This window comes from Mustela lutreola, chromosome 5, assembly GCF_030435805.1.
Source record: "Mustela lutreola isolate mMusLut2 chromosome 5, mMusLut2.pri, whole genome shotgun sequence".
NCBI lineage: Eukaryota > Metazoa > Chordata > Mammalia > Carnivora > Mustelidae > Mustela > Mustela lutreola.
The window spans coordinates 88,934,834-88,953,587 of record NC_081294.1 but is presented as its reverse complement, the minus strand read 5'-3'; the positions used below and the strand labels follow the sequence as shown (position 1 = coordinate 88,953,587).

The 18,754-nt window shown below is 40.2% G+C and overlaps 1 protein-coding gene and 1 non-coding gene across 6 annotated transcripts in view; both read left to right on the top strand.

Moving 5' to 3' along the window:
• Positions 1–18,754, top strand: part of PDE4D (phosphodiesterase 4D) — a 785,924-nt gene that overhangs the window by 571,354 nt on the left and 195,816 nt on the right. The window lies entirely within an intron of this gene.
• LOC131832816 (U6 spliceosomal RNA) lies at positions 7,302–7,413 on the top strand. The gene has a single exon (XR_009354179.1). It is a non-coding gene; the product is annotated as a U6 spliceosomal RNA (small nuclear RNA).

The following is an 18,754-nucleotide window of genomic DNA, read 5'->3' as shown; positions in this document are numbered from 1 at the left end:
TCAGTATTAGGGAGCCACAGTGAAGAATTAACTGTATTTTCAAATAACAATATCCCTGAATAGGACAGTACTGTGTCTGTTGATATTGAGCTTGTGACACCTGTGGCAAGACTGTCCCATTATCTTGCCAGTGATTAGCAAAACTACCACCAAAGATAGGATCTGAATGTCACCCAAGTTCCCTGTAGCCATTATCCCTTCCTCACTGCCCTAAGTTTGAAAAGGACAGTATTTCCCAAAGCCACCTGACCACATCACCAGTGGATGGTGGAAAACAAACATCAAAGCACGAATTTCCAGACAGTCCACAACAGTCTTTGGGATAAGGTTCACGACCTTTATTATTAATGAGTGCTCCCAGGTAGACCATTGAACCAGCCAAATTTGGGGTCATAATGGAATACTGATTGATGCAGGTGAGAGTGCCCACGTATAACGTTGCCATGGGGTTGCTCATAATTTGCTGTAAAATCACTGTCTTTCTGGAAAGAGAGTTAGTGACACCCACACCCCCATATAACAATGCAGTCTAGGATAAATAAGATACTATGTGTGAAGTGCTGTGTGATTAGGAAGGAAAGACAAGGTGATATTATTATCAGTGCAAACCACGTCATCATGGTCGTCATCACTGGGCTGTCATCGCTGTTATCTCTCGAAATGTATACAAGATTTTAATAGTTCAGCTTGCTCTTCTAGAAGAAAAGGAAGGATCAAGTCCATGTTTGTGTATGCGGGTGGGAGCAGGTTTGGGAAATGTTATGTTTAGTAACTGTATCCTTTTTGTCTTCTTAGACACAGTACCAAGTTTCCTTTAAAAAAAAAAAACAACTAAAGAAAGAACAAAAGCTGCATTCTTAAGTTGCTCCCTTTACCCACAAAGTGCTTTCCACCCATGTATGCCTTAGAGAATATTTTAGGCCTACTCAGAAACGCATTACTGTGGTGGGGCAAAGTAATGAAAATTCCTTTGAGTCTAACTTCCCAAATTTTACTGGTTAAACACTGAATTGTTTGAGTCCATGAATCAATGGGGAGCTCACTTCTAGCAGCCTTCTTTCACCATCTCAGAAAATGTTTTTTAAAAATCCATTGGATATATCATGACTACTAATATTAATAAAAGGTAACATTTTCTGACATTTAATATGTACTAAAGACTTTACATGCATAATATCCTTTAAATCTTATGAGAATCCAATAAACAGCTACAAATGACAAAGTATAGGTTATAGCTGACTCAAAGCATGTCCTTAAGGTTTCTCTTCTTAAGATTTATTGACATGTGCACAAAAAAACCCACATTTGCCTCTTCCCTAGGAGAGTTATTCCCTGGGAATTTCTTTTCTTCTTCTTCTTTTTTTATTTTTTAAGGGAGAGCAGAAAATGAATTTATATGATCCTTTTACTGAATGGGTATGAGTGGAGAGTAGGGCAAGAGGATGGCTAAGGTCTATGGATACAGAGAAACCTTTGGGAAACCTGAAGAAAGTGACATAAGCTAAGGGAAGGATTCCTGCCGGGGATATAGAATTCCTCGATAATTCCTTAATTCCCACAGTCCTCTTCCTGACTCCTCTGAAGTTCCTATTTTGGTGAGAGTACCCAGGGCAGAAATTTTCATAGGGAAAATGCTGCATGGGCTGTGGGAGAAGTGCCTCAGATGGAGCATGCCAGAAGTTTGGGGGCAGGAGCGCCTGGGTGGCAAAGTTGAATGAAGCATCTGATTATTGGCTTCAGCTCAGGTTAGTATCTCAGGGTCCTGGGATTGAACCCCACACTGGGCTCCATGCACTGGGCATGGGGTCTGCTTGGGGTTCTCTCTCCCTCGCCCTATGCCTCTCCCACTCTCTGTCTTCCTAAGATAAACAAATCTCTAAAAAATTTTAAATAGAATGTTGGGAGTAAGACAGTGCTTGGAAGTCGGCACTCCCCTTGCTTCTAGGACCACTCACTATTAACCCCTGAAACAGCAGTTTCTACAGAGTGATAAGATTCGTGCTCTCTTTCTTTTAGATTCAGTGTAGGCTCTTCATACCCATTATCATTTTCTTGGCTTCTTTTTCTAGCCATGAAATTCCTTAACCCCCTCCTCCCCCAGATGCGCTTCCTCTAGATATTTTAATAATTAAATATCCAGTGCTTTTTAGTGTATTATCTCTCCTTTTTGTGTGGTTCTTACCCAGCACGGTGGGCACTCTGGAAGTACATGTAGTTCTCTGTATTTTCACGCCCAGTAATAGAAATGGGTGCTTATTCTTCCTTCTTTCTGCTATGTCCGATATTTGCATGCTGCACACTGAGCTGTCCACGTAGAGAACCTCATTTCTGTGTGCCCTCCTGGCTTTGCTCTTTCCCTCTCTGTTTCTGAGATGTGAAAGACTGTGTAGGCTCTGAGGACCCAGTCAGGCATAAAATACGTCCACTGAGCTTTAGAATCACCCTCCTAGAGGTTCTCAGAACTGAAAAAGATAAAATGTGCACTGTTGATTGATGAAGAGCATTCAGTTAAAAGAAAACAGAGGGCTTATAAATGAGTCAGTAGCTAAACAAGGGAGGAAGAAATGAGTCAGGATGAGAGGTCTTTTCTCTAGAGAACCAGGAATCTGTCTATGTTGTTATTTAGCTCAGACTAGAAAGGGTCTGGGGACCCAGTGCATGAACTTCGGGAAGACTTTGCAGCACGAGAAAGTAGAAGACAGAGCAGTAAAAGAAGAAATGTTGCCCACGTCAGTAGGGAAGGGAACAAAAAAAGGCCCTGGAACTGAGAGTTGGAAGGTGAGGGGCAGACGTGGGATTCTGAGATGCCTCATGTCCGTGACTATGTGCCTAGGCTCTTTAACTAGAATTGTTCACCTAGAAATAGACCTAGGTTTTCTCTTCCAGCCGGTTTTTATTTTGGAAAAAATTCCAAACTCTTGTAAGTTTTGTTTGCTCATTTGATATACAAGTCAGAACCTGGAGGAGAGAAAGCGAGAGGTTGGGGTTTCATGGCTGGCTCTCCTGCTCACTCACTTTGTGATCTTAGACAACTTACTCTATACTCTGAGTCTTTTCTGTTAAAGTGTGGTGAATAACTATAATAATACCTTTCTGATTTTAAGGATTACAAAAGGTAATGTGTAGAAAATTTGGCACAGTGTCTGGCAATAATGAATGTTAGCTTCGACTGAAAAGGTAGGCAGAAAACGCCTTACGTATTGAAAAGCACTATGACTATCCATAGACACTATTACCCTATTCACGTTGATCCTCAAAGTAGTTATCTTTGTAAGCTGTACCATTTTTAGCCCAACTGCCCCTGCTGAGAGCATTTGGAAATGGTTTTAGAAAGGCACGTGGGTGGCTCAGTTGATTAAGCATCTGTATTCAGCTTGGGTCCTGATTCCAGTGTCCTGGGAAGGAGTCTCGCTTCCGGGCTCCCCGCTCAGCAGGGAGCCTGCTTCTCCCTCTCCCTCTGTCTGCTGCTCCCTCTGTTTGTGTTTCTCTCTTTCTCGCAAATAAATTGATAAAATCTTTAAAAATAGAGAGAGAAAAAGTGGTTTTACATATAATTCATTTCATAGACTGTATTAGGAAAAGGCCACCTGATTGGTTTACTGTCATGCTTCACTTTTGATCAGAAATATTATTTCAAACATGACTACCAACACTAGTCAGTAAATAGCATGTCAGAATATCCTGGACCAGGATAATTCTAGAAATGAATCCATTCCAAGGGATAAGACATTTTTGAGGCATTTGAAAGAAATACAGCATGGACTCCAAAGGGAGACATTCCCAAGACAGTGTCCTTGAACTGTAGAGTGATGGCAACATACAGAATAAGCATATAGATAGGTTTTTCCAGGGGATACTTTGAAAGAGTTAGTTTCATCTGAAATCTTGTCCTTTTGTGACGGGAAAGCAATGATCTTTAGAAGTGTTCTTGCCTCTTCAGTCATACCTTGCAGTCTGTCTTTCTAAAGATCTTCCCAAGCCTGCTCCATTCACTGGAAACTGCTCAAAGTCCTGGAGACAAAGGAGAGGCTGGCGTGTCCCAGCCCACTGGCTTAGAGAGGGAACCAAGCCCTCATCATTTCAACAGAAAGGGCAGCAGAGAAAATCACCATGACATTTTGGCACACAGTATTTCTGAGTCTATCACATTATCACTGGGAACTTAACCATGCTTCAGTATCCTCCTTTTTGAGGATTCATACAATTCTCTCCTAGGCTGGCTTCTCCCTCCCCTCAGGTGATGGTGTATCAGCAGTGATCCTTTGGTTGCAGGGTAAAAACCAACTCTGCTAACTTACATAAAATAAAGACTAGTAAAATGAAATTCAGTCTACTTAAGTAAAATAAAATATTGGAATAATTTCCAATTCCTGGATATTAGTGGGCAGGATGGTGGATCAGGGTTAAAGGAAACAATTCATCTTGAGAGTGCTAGAGAGGCACAAATAGAGGGAAATTCTCATGGCAGGAGCAACGCAGTGAGCCTCCTGCAACTGTTTTTAGTTTCTTTGTTCATCTGTGGCATGTAAAATGCCAGGAGAGGGTCTCATTGGTCGAGTTTGGGCCTCTGGTCTTGGCTACAGGAGAACAAGGCATCTGGCTGTTCTTCTAGACTATGTATTATACTGTAGTACTAAGAGCATAAATTATGTGGCCAGATTATGTGGATTTATATCTCAGCTATGCTGCTTACAGATGTTTCTCCTCAAACACTTCATTTAACCCTTCAGAGCCTCAAGTGCCTCGTTTTTGAAGTGGGCATAGTAATAGTAATTATCTCATAAGGAGCTCATGAAATTTGAGATGATATTTATAAAAACCCCAGCACAATGCATTGCACATAGGAAGCACTTGGTCATTATGGGCTATGCTGCTATTAAAATTATCAGTGGAGACACCAAATAATTTTTTGAAGTGAAGTAAGGTACCATTAAAAAGGGGAAATGAATATTGGTATTTCAAAAATTATTATTGATTATAGATAAGAAAGTTGGCCCAACACACTTTACTTTGCTATATTTCTCAGCAAGCTGCTCTTTATGATATTAAGTTTCTAGAAATGTGTTCTTTAACGTATCCCTGAGAAAAGTAATTTGACTGCCTGATCATTTGATTGACACACATTGATTGATACTTCCTTTGTGCTTAGTTCTGCATAGGGTCACATAATCTGTGGCTCCTGTTTTGCTTACCAGGAATGAAAGTGAGGAATAATTTGCATTGCTATAATCTTTAATAGTAATCTGAATGGACTGTGGTCTAATAAGTCAGCACCTAGTTAAGTTTACTTTAAGGGATACAGAATAATAGAGAGGGTTTATTATTAAGCCTTTCAACTTTCTAAGAAGAACATGTAAGTAGAGCCCCAGTACATGGATGAATTGGGTTTCCGAGTTTATTTGAAGGTCATTGTTTGAACTTTAATTATGGATAATCACACAGTGACATTCATCAGAGTCCCTCTTAGAAATGGCCTATACCCCATCCCAGGAAAGTAAAGGTTTCCAAGGAGAAAAAAAAAAAAAAATCTGGAGAACTTGAATTATACTAGAAAAGGCATTTCAGTCCATCAGAGGCATGAAATGGACTTAAATCTCTGAAGACAAATGGAAGCTCACTGTAGAGCACTACACAGAGCACTCATCGGGAATGTCAGTGTTATGGTGAGGAGGAGAGCACAGCACCAGGCCATGGGGAGCTACACTGAGGACCACACATTGTGACAGAACCAGTCAGATAGAACCTCACTGCCCTCACAGGTACTTCCTACACAGCCACTAAGGCATGAATCTCTTGACTGGATGCTTCCATGTGACCCCCAAACTCTGACAGCGCTTCTGAAGCCAACCCACTCTGGCCTCTGTGTCTAAACCTGCCATCTTCTGTCCTAAGCCCTGACTCCAGACCTGACTAACTTTGGCCCAAAACCCAACCTCACCATGCCATATACTCAACACTAGGAAGGCATTTTGACTGGATACTGAAAGTAGAAGACCTTTAGGGTTACTTTTTTTGGAAAGGTATGTATCTTTTTCTGGGGGAAGAGCTTGGCACGGTAGAGCTGGGGCAGGGAGAAGGGCCAGCGTGTGGCTCTGGATTTATTCCGTCAATAGAGAAAAGCCTGCCTATGCCACTTGTTAGCCATTTCAATTTAAGCAACTTACTTGTCATCTGTACAATGTGGATCAATAACCAACCTATCTCAGAGAATTATTGTTAGGATTAAATGAAATGAATAAGCACCAAGCCTAGTATCTGGCACAGAGTGGGACTAAAAAAGAAATTCTAATTCTTGAACAAAACTTTTTTTTCTTGAGTGTACAGTGAGTTTCAGAGGTAAATGAATCATCTTTACAATTAGAAGATTGACATAAAGAAAAAGGAAGTAAATAACCAAATTTCTCTTGAAATTATTTTCCTTTACTAACTTGTCTTCTTTTGTCTGTGTTCATACAAACTAGCTATGCCTGCAAAAATGTTTCCATGGCCAGTTCTTTTCTACATGTTTAAATTCCTAATTGTGCACACAATCTTAGTCACTATATTTTCATGTGCAAGCAATTAAGACTCATTTAACAGCCCTCCCTCTGGAAGGTTTTGTTCTCCATCTGCCATAAATCAGATGCCTTAGGAACATGTTTGATTTTGAAACAATGTGAAAGTACTGTTCATTTTCTTCAAATTTCATTTATGTACCATTTTTTAAAGTGATGTAAATGGACAGCCACAAAAAAGCTTAGCAGCTGGTCAAAACAAGACATCAAAGAAACCATTGAAATGGGGCAAAAATTAAAAAAAAGAAAAACTAATATGCTGGGACAAAACAAAATAAAAACCATAGTCTGATAAAACATTCCTCAGACACATTTTGCTCATGTTTACTTTACAGCATATTTAAAATATGGGAAAATGGGAAAGTACCGCTCTTCCCAGTCTGGAGCTCACAGGATTGTATGTGAGGAAAAACAGTGAAAGAAGCCAGAAGGAGGAAGACAGAAAAAGATTAGATTTGTGTTCGTGGAGAGACTTAGTACTCAGCTACACATTTAAATAATAATAAGACCCAAACTGATTTGTACCACACTTTTCTTCATTTAAAAACCATTAGTAAGTATTGTTCTCCCTCACCACAGGTGAAGTCCATTTTAGTATGTTCAATGAGCATCTTTGGATTATCCAAAAAAGAAGCTAATGCTTGGTCGAATTAAGAGGGAAAAATAAGTACCCCTGGGGCTAATAATATATTATATATTAATAAAAAATTTAAAAAATTTTTTTAAAGAGGGGAAAATAATTATTAGGTTCTACGCTCATTTCGGCAGTACATATCCTAAAATTGGAATGATACAGAGAAGATTAGCATGGCCCCTGCCTGAGAATGACATGCAAATTTGTAAGCATTCCATATTTTTTTAAAGAAAAAAAGGATTATTAAGTTCTCAACATAAATGCCTATGAACTGGCAATTAAAACTCAACAAAAATTTTTTTAAAAAGGTTTTTTTTTTTCTTAAACGTTTTTGAAATTAAATGTCACAACTTGGAGAAGTCACCCACAGAAAATCGTTTCCTCTGCCTAAATGAACGAACGTCCCATTGTTTGGGACTTGAAATAAATCACCCACATAGCTAATGCAGTAAGTCCCCATTTATATATCAATAGAAAATTTTGCCTACCAGCTTCCTAAGGCTTTATAAGCTGAATTGTTTTGATATCGTTTGATGAAAGGTTCTATAATAGTTCAAAGTATTATTGTTCATTTGGACAGTCACACCTGCACATTTAAAATGCCTTTGTGCAAAGTGTAGCAATCTGCTTTCACATCAAACCTTCAAAGAAGGGTGGATTCGTAAGTGTGACAGATCCCCTTAGGTGTTTCCCTACAAAGAAAAAGTAAAACGAAGAGAACCACTCCCACCCCACCATCTTTGTCTCTTTGAGCCTGAGTGTCAAATGGCACCTCTAAAAAGAGAAGCAGAGAAAACGTTAGTACTTCTCTGCTAGAGATCTAACGTAAGATACGGAAGGTCTTCTGGAAGAAGTGGCACCTAAGAATTATCAAATAGTTGTTAAGTAAACAGAAGGGGGAATTGGAAATGGAGGGAGCCACACTTAAAGGGTAGCTAAGCTCAGAAATCACTGACGTATGATGTCTGCCGCTAAAGGAGTTGGTTTCATTTTAGGGTGTAATTAAGAGTCACATGAATGTTGCGCTAGGCATTTAGGATAGTGGTTCACAGACTTGTAGGTTCATTAGAATCTCCTAGGAATATTTTTAAAATTCCAAAGAATGAAAGAAGAAGATATAAAAGTTTCAGAGACCAGTTAGAGCACAATAGCGATGTCTAAGAATAAGGTCAAATAAAGTCCCTCTCCTAACAAGATAGCTAGATTGCAGAAATATGGAGCAGGAGATTGTTGTAAATGATAAAAGAACAGATGTGTGGGGTTTAGTAACTGGTAGTCATGATTTTGAGTGGATGTAGAATGGCTCTGACAGTGTATGAATTATTATGATCCTTGCTATTATATGTAACATATATAGGATTATGTATTGGATTAATATAGTTTGATACTTGAATTCCAATTTGGAATTTAAGGCTGGTTTATCTCAGTGCGTGGATTACTTACATTTCATTTAGAAGAAAATGATCTATATGACATATGACAAATATTCTAGGAAACCAAATTCATAATCTTAATCATTTAGAATGAAAATCTTTGAAAGGTATTATGCTCATTCATAACCTCTTAAAGGCATGCACTGAATGTAAGGAAATTATTTTTAGTGGCTCTGGTCATGACTATATACATCTATTCTTCTATGCTTCCTTAACATTCACAAAGGCATTTTAGAGCTAATGATCTATGGACTTTCCCCCCAACATTTAGGAGACCCAAATGTTGCTGCATTTTAACTTCTCATTTCCTGCACTCAATGATTACCTCTTAACGTTCTTAGTGAACCTGGCATCAGTGGCCTCTTCTGATCTGCTGCTTCTTTCACCTTGGCAAACCAGAGTCCTAGCCATTGCACTGAGTCTGAATGAGAACAAATGAACTCAAAATAAAAGCGGGGTTGGGACCAGTCCATCTCTAAGGTAGAGCTTTAGAATATTTAATGCATATAACAAATAAGGGGTTTTTTTGTTTGTTTGTTTCTTCAATTTTACTATAGTTTAAACACAGTGTTATATTAGTTTCACATTAGTTGACTCACATAGTGATTCAGCTTCTCTGTATGTTATGCTACGCTCACCACGAGTGTAGCTCCCATCCATCCGCCATACAACGCTATTACAATACCGTTGACTATATTCCCTATACTGTGCCTTTCATCCCTGTGACTTGTTCATTCCATAACTGGAAGCCTGTGCCTCCCACTCTTCACACATTTCACCCATCCCCTCAACCCTGTTCCCTCTGGTAGCCATCAGAATCAGCCACCTGATTCTGCTTTTTAACAAATAAGCTTTTAAATGCATTTGTTGACTGTTCTGGGGCTCTTTGCGCCTGGTACTGAACTGTAGCAGTACGTGGACAATTAATTTCTGGGTAAATAGATTATTATTAAACTATAAGAGCTAATAAAATTAATATTGACTTATCATCAAGCAATCAACAAAAACATGTTTAATTCTGTACTCTGGGTTTCAGGGAAATGGGAATGAATAAGATGCAGTCCTACTTCCAAGAAATTAGCAAGATATAATTGTTCATATGAAAAAGACACCAAGAATTTTAGATACTCTCCAGGATTGTGTCACAGACAACAAGTGTATTAAGAATTCAGGAAGCAAAGATCACATTCAGATAAGCAATGATACACCTTGAGTGCTTTTCAAATGTTAGAATAGTTAAATGTCCCTCCTGGCCAGACTTTTGTAATGGGTGTGTTAATGAATGATCACTACCTAGTGGCAGAGTTAGGATTGCTTCCAGCACCTCAGTGAATTAGCCCTTTACAGAAACATTTGCTATTACAAAAGAAAGATAATCACTTGTGATTTATTTATTTTTTGAGAGTGAAAGAACGCAGGTGGTAGGGAGGAGAGAGAGAGAATCTCGAGGAGGTGCCCCACTGAACACAGAGCCCAATGCAAGACTCAATCCTACAACCCCAAGATCATGACCTGCACCAAAATCAAGAGGTGGATGCATAACCAACTGAGCCACCCAGGTGCTCCTCACTTGTGATTTATTAACTTTCCTTCATCCTACATGGGGCCCTGAACTTGTGAAAGTTATAGAAAGAGCAATAACCCTGGGGTCTGGGGACCAGAGCTATAATCACTCCTCTGTCACTCTATCTCCCTGTTGAACCTTGAGTCAGTAATTTAAGCTGGTTTTCCATCTATATAGTATATGTGCTGCCAAAGCGAGCACTGGTTTTCCATCTATAAAATGAGGATATTAGATTAGATGATATTTAAATATCCAACCAGCTGTTTTCTTTTTTCTTTTTTAAAAATGCATACTTCTGATGAATTACCTTTCTATAATTATATTTTCTATATAATTATATTTCCCTAAGAAGCGAATAAAAGATACACTAACTCAGTGTCTGAATTCCACTTTTCCCAATGTAGATCCTGTAGAGAATATCCAGGATACCCACCATTTACTATTTTGAATTTTCAACAAAGAGTTAAAAGAAAATTCTGGCTTCCCTGGCTAGTCATCCTCTCCAGTTGGCAGAAGTCTTCGTGTGGACTTGATGGTTGCCTAGAGCAACAAAATATTAGGGACAGAAACATGTTCAGGGACTTGATTGTATAAGTGACTCAGAGCTGAGAGTCAGCTTAAATGGCGCCCATACTTAGCTAGAGTGGGTATTTGTCTATGCCTGTCTGTGCCACTCTGCTGACTGGGAGGTGCCTGTTATTTTGCTTACAAAATACAGAAGCCAACCTCAAAACCTGCAGAGAGGGGTTAACGGTTAACTGGTCAGAAGGCAATCTTCATTCAGCACGTCTTACACATGAGAGATCGTTAGGACTGGTAAATATAAACAAGATGAAGAGGCTGATTGTGGGCTTTGAAGAGCACATACCAAGAACATTATGAGAACTCAATAAAAACTCAATATAAGAGCTACTCTTCAAAGCCAATTATCCCTTTTGAGTTAGGACAACCCACTGGAAGAGCTGTTCACAAAAATCAATACCCTTGTCCTTCTCTTTGTTGAAGCCAGACATCTCTAAATATGCTATGAGTTAAAATGTGAAGTTTAAAAAAAAAAAAAAGTTTTTTCTATTCCTAAATTCCTTAAATCCTCAGGTCATCCCTCCCTGTGCCATGAGTCTGGCTCTGTAATACCAATTAGTCCAGCTTGTTAAGGAAGTTATTAGCACCCAGGAGTCATGTCTGTAGGTTCTAGTCTGTGTTGCCTGCAGCATGAAGTGGAGAGATAAGTATTAGCCAAGGCTCATTACCTGAAGTCCACCAGGTTTCATCTTACTTCTGTGTTTGTGTTATTTTTATACCCAGTACACATTCTTCCCACTTGCACATGAACAAGATCATTATGATAATAACAGCAATCATATACTTTCACTTTTTATCCTGATGGAGTATTTATTGTGTGTCTTCATAATCAGAAACAGGCCCTCTCAGTTTCGACATTATGGATTGTAATGACTATTCTTTTGGAGTGACTGGAAACATAGTCCTCAACTTACACAGTTTACATAGTAACTCTTATCCGCATAACCATAGCAGCTGTTTGGAAACATGGCTTTGGATCACTTGTTTGCAAATGTCTTTTTCTGTACAATCCTGGATGGAGTGGAACCCATATACGTTACTTGACATGTGAAACACATGTGACCCTGGCAGATGATTCCTCTGACCTTGAAAACTCCAGCTGCTTAGTCACTTTAAAAACAAGCCAATGCAAGTGATTTACTAGGCTTGGGCTTAGACCATTTTATGCCTACCGATGGGAATTCCGACCCTTCAGGGAAGGAAAAAAAAATGTGTAAGACAGTGGAAATGTGTCATGCTGGGTGTTAATGTGGTCATTAATTTTAGTACATTTCTTTACAAAAAGTGCAGAGACGACTGCTTGCCATCACAGGAAAAAAGGCAATAATGTCCCTGAGGCTTCCTTTTATTTTTTAAAAATTTCCTGAAGAAATCCAAGTTTTAGCTTTTGTTTTTTCTCTTTTCAAATCAAGAGCAGTCTGTAATCTCCTAGAAAGACCAAAGCTTCTTTGCTTATTGTAAAATTTTCTGCTTGGCGTTAGGTGGTAGAGAGTTCACATTCTCTTTCAAGGCAGCCTTCCAAGTGGTCCCGTCACTGTGTGTGCACATTGATGTAGCTGGACTTTGGTTCAGCTGGAATGAAAGAGACCTGAAAAGTAATGCTTTAATCAAGATAGAAGTTTATTTCTCTTTCCTGTAAAAGAGACATACAAGTGGGCAGTCCAGGGCTGGTGTGGCTGCTCCAATGTCTTTAGGGACCTTGATTTTTTTTTTTTTCCAATAATTTCTCCGCCATATAGGCTTTGCCTCAGTGATCCAAGATAACATCGAGAGAGCTCTAGCCATCACATCTAATTGCCAGCAGTAGGACAGAGGAAGAGAGGAAGAATAGTACATGCCCTCCCTTTGGAAGAGAATTCCCAGAAACCCCACATAATGCTTCTATTTATATCTTCTTTGGCTCACTTAGACACCTACCACATCTAGGTGCAAAGGACGCTGGGAAATAGAATATGTCACCTGGCAATCCCCTAATTAGGGGATTTTAGTCTCCTTTCCCCTCCTTCTTGCCTGTCCAGGCTCTCTCTCAAATTCCGTGCCATCCTGATCTCCTTACACCTCCCAGGAAAGACCCAGCACTGTCAGTTTCAGGATCTGCCTGTTCTGTTTCCTTATCTAAACTTGGCGGGAAAAAAATCCCACATGACTTGAAGCTGAAATTCGAATAAAGTCAAGGTTCTCCCCTCTGCTGGACCCTCAGTACCACCTGACACCTTATTTTTGCTCTGTGCCCTCTCTCACTTCCCTTAGTGCTTATTCTGAACTTCCTTCCCTTTGTCAACCTTCCTGACCCTGCAGCTGCTCTGGACCCCCTTGCAGCAAGTGGCTTTACTTGTGCCTAATGAGAAACTCACTGTGAGGATATGAATTTCCCCGGGTCTGTGTCCTCTCATTGACACCCATACCCATCCTTCTCTCCCTTCTGGCCTCAGCAGGTGATGTGACCCTTCCCTTTCCCCCTTCCCTTCGTAAGTCAGTTTCTACATCTTTGCCCTTGGCGCTCTTTTCTCAATCCTTCCAGGACCTGGCTCTGGCTTTTTCCTTTCTTTTTTTTTCTCACATTTGTAATCTCTCCTTTGCTTCTGCCTCTTTCCCTATTCACATGTCTTAGTCTTAAAAACAACACAATACGGGGCGTCTGGGTGGCTCAGTGGGTTAAAGCCTCTGCCTTCGGCTCAGGTCATGATCTCAGGGTCCTGGGATCGAGCCCCACATCGGGCTCTCTGCTCAAGAGGGAGCCTGCTTCCCGCCTTCTCTCTCTGCCTCCCTCTCTCTCTGTCAAATAAATAAATAAAATCTTAAAAACAACAACAAAAAACCAATAGCAAAGGCCAGTGACAGACCCCCTGTTGATCCCTTAACTTATTCTTTTTTCTCTTCTTGGCCAAGCTGCTCCCCCTCCTCACCTCCCAGGCACCACCCAAGCTGCAGCAGGCAGACTTACTCACAGGCCTCTGCTCCCACTGCCTTTACCATGGTGTCCAACGAGCTCCTTTTTGCCTTCTCTGCCTTGAGCTGAGAGACCTTCCTCTGAAACCCTCTCCTTATTCACTTACTCAGTAAGCCTTTATTCAACACAGATTTACTAGGAACCATTCTCTCCCAAATGATTTTACTCTCTTTTTGCTGCTCCAAATACTCTTTCTCACACTTTCTCTTTTTCATCATCTGTCTTCCTCCCCTCCTCAAACAGGAGTATTCAAATTCTGGCTGATTGCTTTTCTCATTCCGTGCACTTTCTAGATGCTTTCATGTACCTCTGTAGCTTTACTTCCCAAACTCTGGTGACTCCCCAAACTCTGTCTCTGCTCAGGATTCCTCTCTGATTTCAGATTCAGGCAAAAGCCCAGTGCCTGATGACATTCCACTGCTTACATACAGCATTTTGGGGCGCCTGGGTGGCTCAGTCTAGTGAAGCATCTTGATTTTGGCTCAGGTCATGGTCTCAGAGTCCTGGGATTGAGCCCTGTGTTGAGCTTGGTGCTCAGTGAGTCGTCTGCCTGAGATTCTCTCCCTCTTCCTCTGCTCCTCTTCTTGCTCGTGCTCTTTCTCTCTCTCAAATAAATAAGTCTTTAAGACAAATAAATAAATAAATACAACATGTTTCAAAACCGAATTTATAGTTCTTTTCAAATCTGTTCTTCCTGTCTCAATTAAAAGCACTTTTAGCCAAACTGGAAACTTGGACATCATACACCTCTCCATCAAATAAATAATTATTATTTTATTTTACTTTCTAAATATTTGTCATTTGGCACCTGGGTGGCTCAGTGGGTTAAACCTCTGCCTTCGGCTCAGGTCATGATCTCCAGGTCCTGGGTTTGAGCCCCACATCTGGCTCTCTGCTCAGCGGGGAGCCTGCTTCCCCCTCCCCCCACCTGCCTCTCTGCCTACTTGTGATCTCTGTCAAATAAATAAATAAAAATCGTAAAAATAAATAAATAAATAGATAGATAAATACTTGTCAAATCTGTGCTCTCCTCTGCACCCCGCTGATCCTTCTCCAGTTCAGGTACTCCTCAGCTATCCCCAGATTACTGTAGTAGTCCCTGAAATAGTATGTTGAAACTGTCAGTTGTATTTAGCATTTTATAAAAAAAAAATAGAATAGATATTGCTTAGAGAGAATTAAATAGATAGCAATAGAATATAAAGCAGCATCTATAGTATCAAGAATAAATATCATTTTATGATATTGTTAATACACACATACACACCAACATTCATAGCCATTTTACCATGAAAATGTATATCTTACAATGTATCAAAAATTTTGAGAACCACTTTCTTAAATAGTCTCTCTTTGGTGTACTCACTTTGGCTGTGTCTTCTGCAGTGCAACCAAATTGATATTGTTGAAAAATTAGTCTGAAAATGGCATTGCCCTGCTTAAAACCCTTCTGGACCTCCCATCAGCCACCAGATAAAATCTCATCTCTTCAGCAGTGGTACATAGGACCCACCTGACTCTTCCAGCAACAAATTTCTTCCACCCATAGATGTCATGTGTCAAAGCTCTCTACATTTGCTTGTTCTCTTCTCTCCATCTAGAACTCACTTTCCTCTCTTAATTGTCTGACTCACTTCACCTCATTCTTTGGGTAAGGTGACACCTGAATCCAAGCACTGTCTTCTTCCCCAGGCAGGGTCAGGACCTTCTCTGTGTTACCATAGCCTGTATACCTATCTCCGGCATAACTCTAATGAAAAATTTTAAAGCTTTATTTATTTATTTGGGGGGCGGGAGGGGCCATGGGAAAGGGAGAGAATCTCAAGCAGACTCTCCACCAAGCATGCGGAGGGCTCCATCTCATGACTGTGAGATCATGACCTGAGCTGAAATCAAGATTCAGACGTTTAACCAACTGAGCCACCCAGGTGTCCCTCTAGTAAAATTATTCTAAAAATTACTTTATGTCTCTTTATTCCCAAACAGCCTGCCCCATAATATGTCAGTTCTTTTCTTGTGCCTTCACGGTGCAGGGTATGGTGCTAGAACACCATCATGATCAACTTGTGTGTCCCATAGTCCTGGAGTCAGGAGGTCCTTACACTTCTCTTCTTGGAATGTCTTAAATGGCTACTAAGTAGAATCTGAAGACAAACATAGGGCAGTAGAAGCCAGTGTTGTAAACTGTGTCTCTGACTCAAGAAGGAAAGTAGAATCAAACTTCCTCTTAAGCCCTTTGACAGAAGGGAATAACTTGAAAAAAAGAAAGGTTGGATATGTCCATATTGTCATACCTCTGTGTCAGAATGAGGAAAATGTGAGAAGCAGTGCCAGTACTAACCAATATTTCATGTAAGTCCCATGGTCCTCCAAAAGGGCATGTTTATATGAAGAAGATAAAACTCCTTTCAGTTTATTCTGAATGGCATTTAAGAGTAGCCTTACTCATGGTCAGTGAAGGTGAAGGTAAGCCAGCTGCGGGTCTGTGAGCACACCAATAACACAACCCTCTGTTGCATCGATCTCATTTCATGGCTGTTCACTTTTGTTTCTTCTATATTCTATTTTCATGTCCTCCCCTGCAGTCTCCTGCACTTCTTTCATTATATTCTCTGCCTTGTTTTTTCCTACTCTCTCCTCTGCCTCCTTCCCTTATTTCTCTATGTTCTCCTGTATCTTATCTAATATTGGTTTCCTTACCCTCCATACCCTGTTAATTCCGAGCTCCCAAAACCCATCCCCTTCTCCTCTCATGATACCTCCTTGTTTCTCCTGGCAGAATCTCCCAGCCTGAGACTCTGCCCCTCTGTCATTCTTCACAGCTGCCTTCCCAACATCTATGTGTGAGATAGGAGTGGGGTGTGGTTTGATGCTCAAGACAGAGCAAGCATATATTCAAGAAGAGCTTGGGCCACTCTGCTCTCATATGCAAGGAGTGCCATTCGTGATCCTAAAGTGATTATGGAAGGGAATTTCATTGCTGCCAGAGATGTCCCAAGTTAGGTTTCTGTTGAGCTCCAGATGGTCTCTAGAGACTGGAAAAAGAAAATGCATCTTGCTATGATCTCTACCAGGAAGTGAGCACCAAGCAGCCAGCAGAAACCAACTCAAGGACTATGAGATCTAAGATGAGTAGAATTCCTTTGTATAGTTGTAATAAATGTGAGGGGTACACCATGATGTACTTCGGAAAAAAGTTATATCTTGCTTGAGTGACCATATTTTCAAACAGCCAGTAAAAGACAGAAGAGTTTCATTTCCTTGAATCAAGCCTATGAGGTAACTTTTCCTGGAACCACTCTTAAGAGTTCCGAGAAAGAACTCCAGATTCCCAGGCTATTGGCAAAAAGTGGGTGTCTTGACACAGTACTTCACAAAGGTCCCACATTAGCATATAGTAGCTTTCCCATCAGATTGGCTTAGTTATCAGAAATAACTGGGTGGCAATAAATGTCATTCTTACAAGGATTAGGGTCTAACAGTTTAGAGGAATCAGTTTGGAGGAATTACAGTTCTAGAGAGTTACAATCTCTTTTGCTGGTAGGACAGTATCTTTCTTGAGACTTTGCTACTTATTTGTTTGTATGCCTATCTGATGTTTCCTTTTTCTGGACCCACTTATTCAGTTCTTCATGTTCTCTGTGTGTTCATGGTCCCCACCTTCATACGGCTTGCCATAGCTTTTCTAACTCTGACTTGACTTCAGATCACCTATAGATGGATTTGTTTCCTACTTTTCCTGACACCAGTTACCTTGTTTGCAATGTCTCATTGGCAGTTGCAGGTAAATAGAAACTACATATTTGTAAGTAAATTAAACAATTTTTTATTCTACACACATATGAAATAAGCCGTTGTTACTGTTGAGCCCATGAATTGCTTACTTTGGGGTTAGATCTCCAGAACTGGTATATTTAACATTTTAGACAATATTCTCTGAACAAGTAATTTTTTTTATTAACATATAATGTATTATTTGTTTCAAGGGTACAGGTCTGTCAATCATCAGTCTTCCGCAATTCACAACACTCACCATAGCACATACACTCCCTAGTGTCCATCCCCCAGCCACCCCACCCCTCCCACCTCCTCTCTGCTCTAGCAATACTCAGTTTGTTCCTGAGATTAAGAGACTCTTATGGTTTGTCTTCCTTTCTGGTTTCATCTCATTTCATTTTTTTCTCAAATTCCTCATATCAGTGAGATCATATGATAGTTGTCTTTCTCTGATTTACTTATTGTGCTTAGCATAATACCCTTTAATTCCATCCATGTCATTGTAAATGGCAAGATTTCATTTTTTTGATGGTTGCATAATAGTCCATTGTATATCTATATATACCACATCTTCTTTATCCATTCATCTGACATCTAGGCTCTTTCCATAGTTTGGCTATTGCGGACATTGATGCTATAAACATTCGGGTGCACGTGCCCCTTTGGATCACTACATTTGTATCTTTAGGATAAATACCAGCAGTGCAATTGCTGGGTCGTAGGGTAGCTCTATTTTCAACTTTCTGAGGGAACTCCGTGCTGTTTTCCAGAGTGGCTGCACCAGCTTGCATTCCCACCAACAGTGTAGGAGGGTTCCCCTTTCTCTGCATCCTCGCCAACACCTGTCATTTCCTGACTTGTTAATTTTAGCCATTCTGGCTGTGTAAGGTGATATCTCACTGTGGTTTTGATTTGTATTTCCCTGATGTCAAGTGATATGGAGCACTTTTCATGTGCCTGTTGGCCATCTGGATGTCTTCCTTGCAGAAATGTCTGTTTATGTCTTCTTCTTATGTCTTGATTATATTATTTGTTCTTTGGGTGTTGAGTTTGATAAGTTCTTTATAGATTTTGGATACTATCCCTTCATCTGACATGTCATTTGCAAATATCTTCTCTCATCTGTCAACTGTTTTTTGGTTTTGACTGTTTCCTTTCCTGTGCAAAAGTTTTTTTATCTTGATGAAGTCCCAATAGTTCATTTTTGTCCTTGCTTCCCTTGCCTTTGGTGATGTGTCTAGGAAGAAGCTGCTGCAGTTG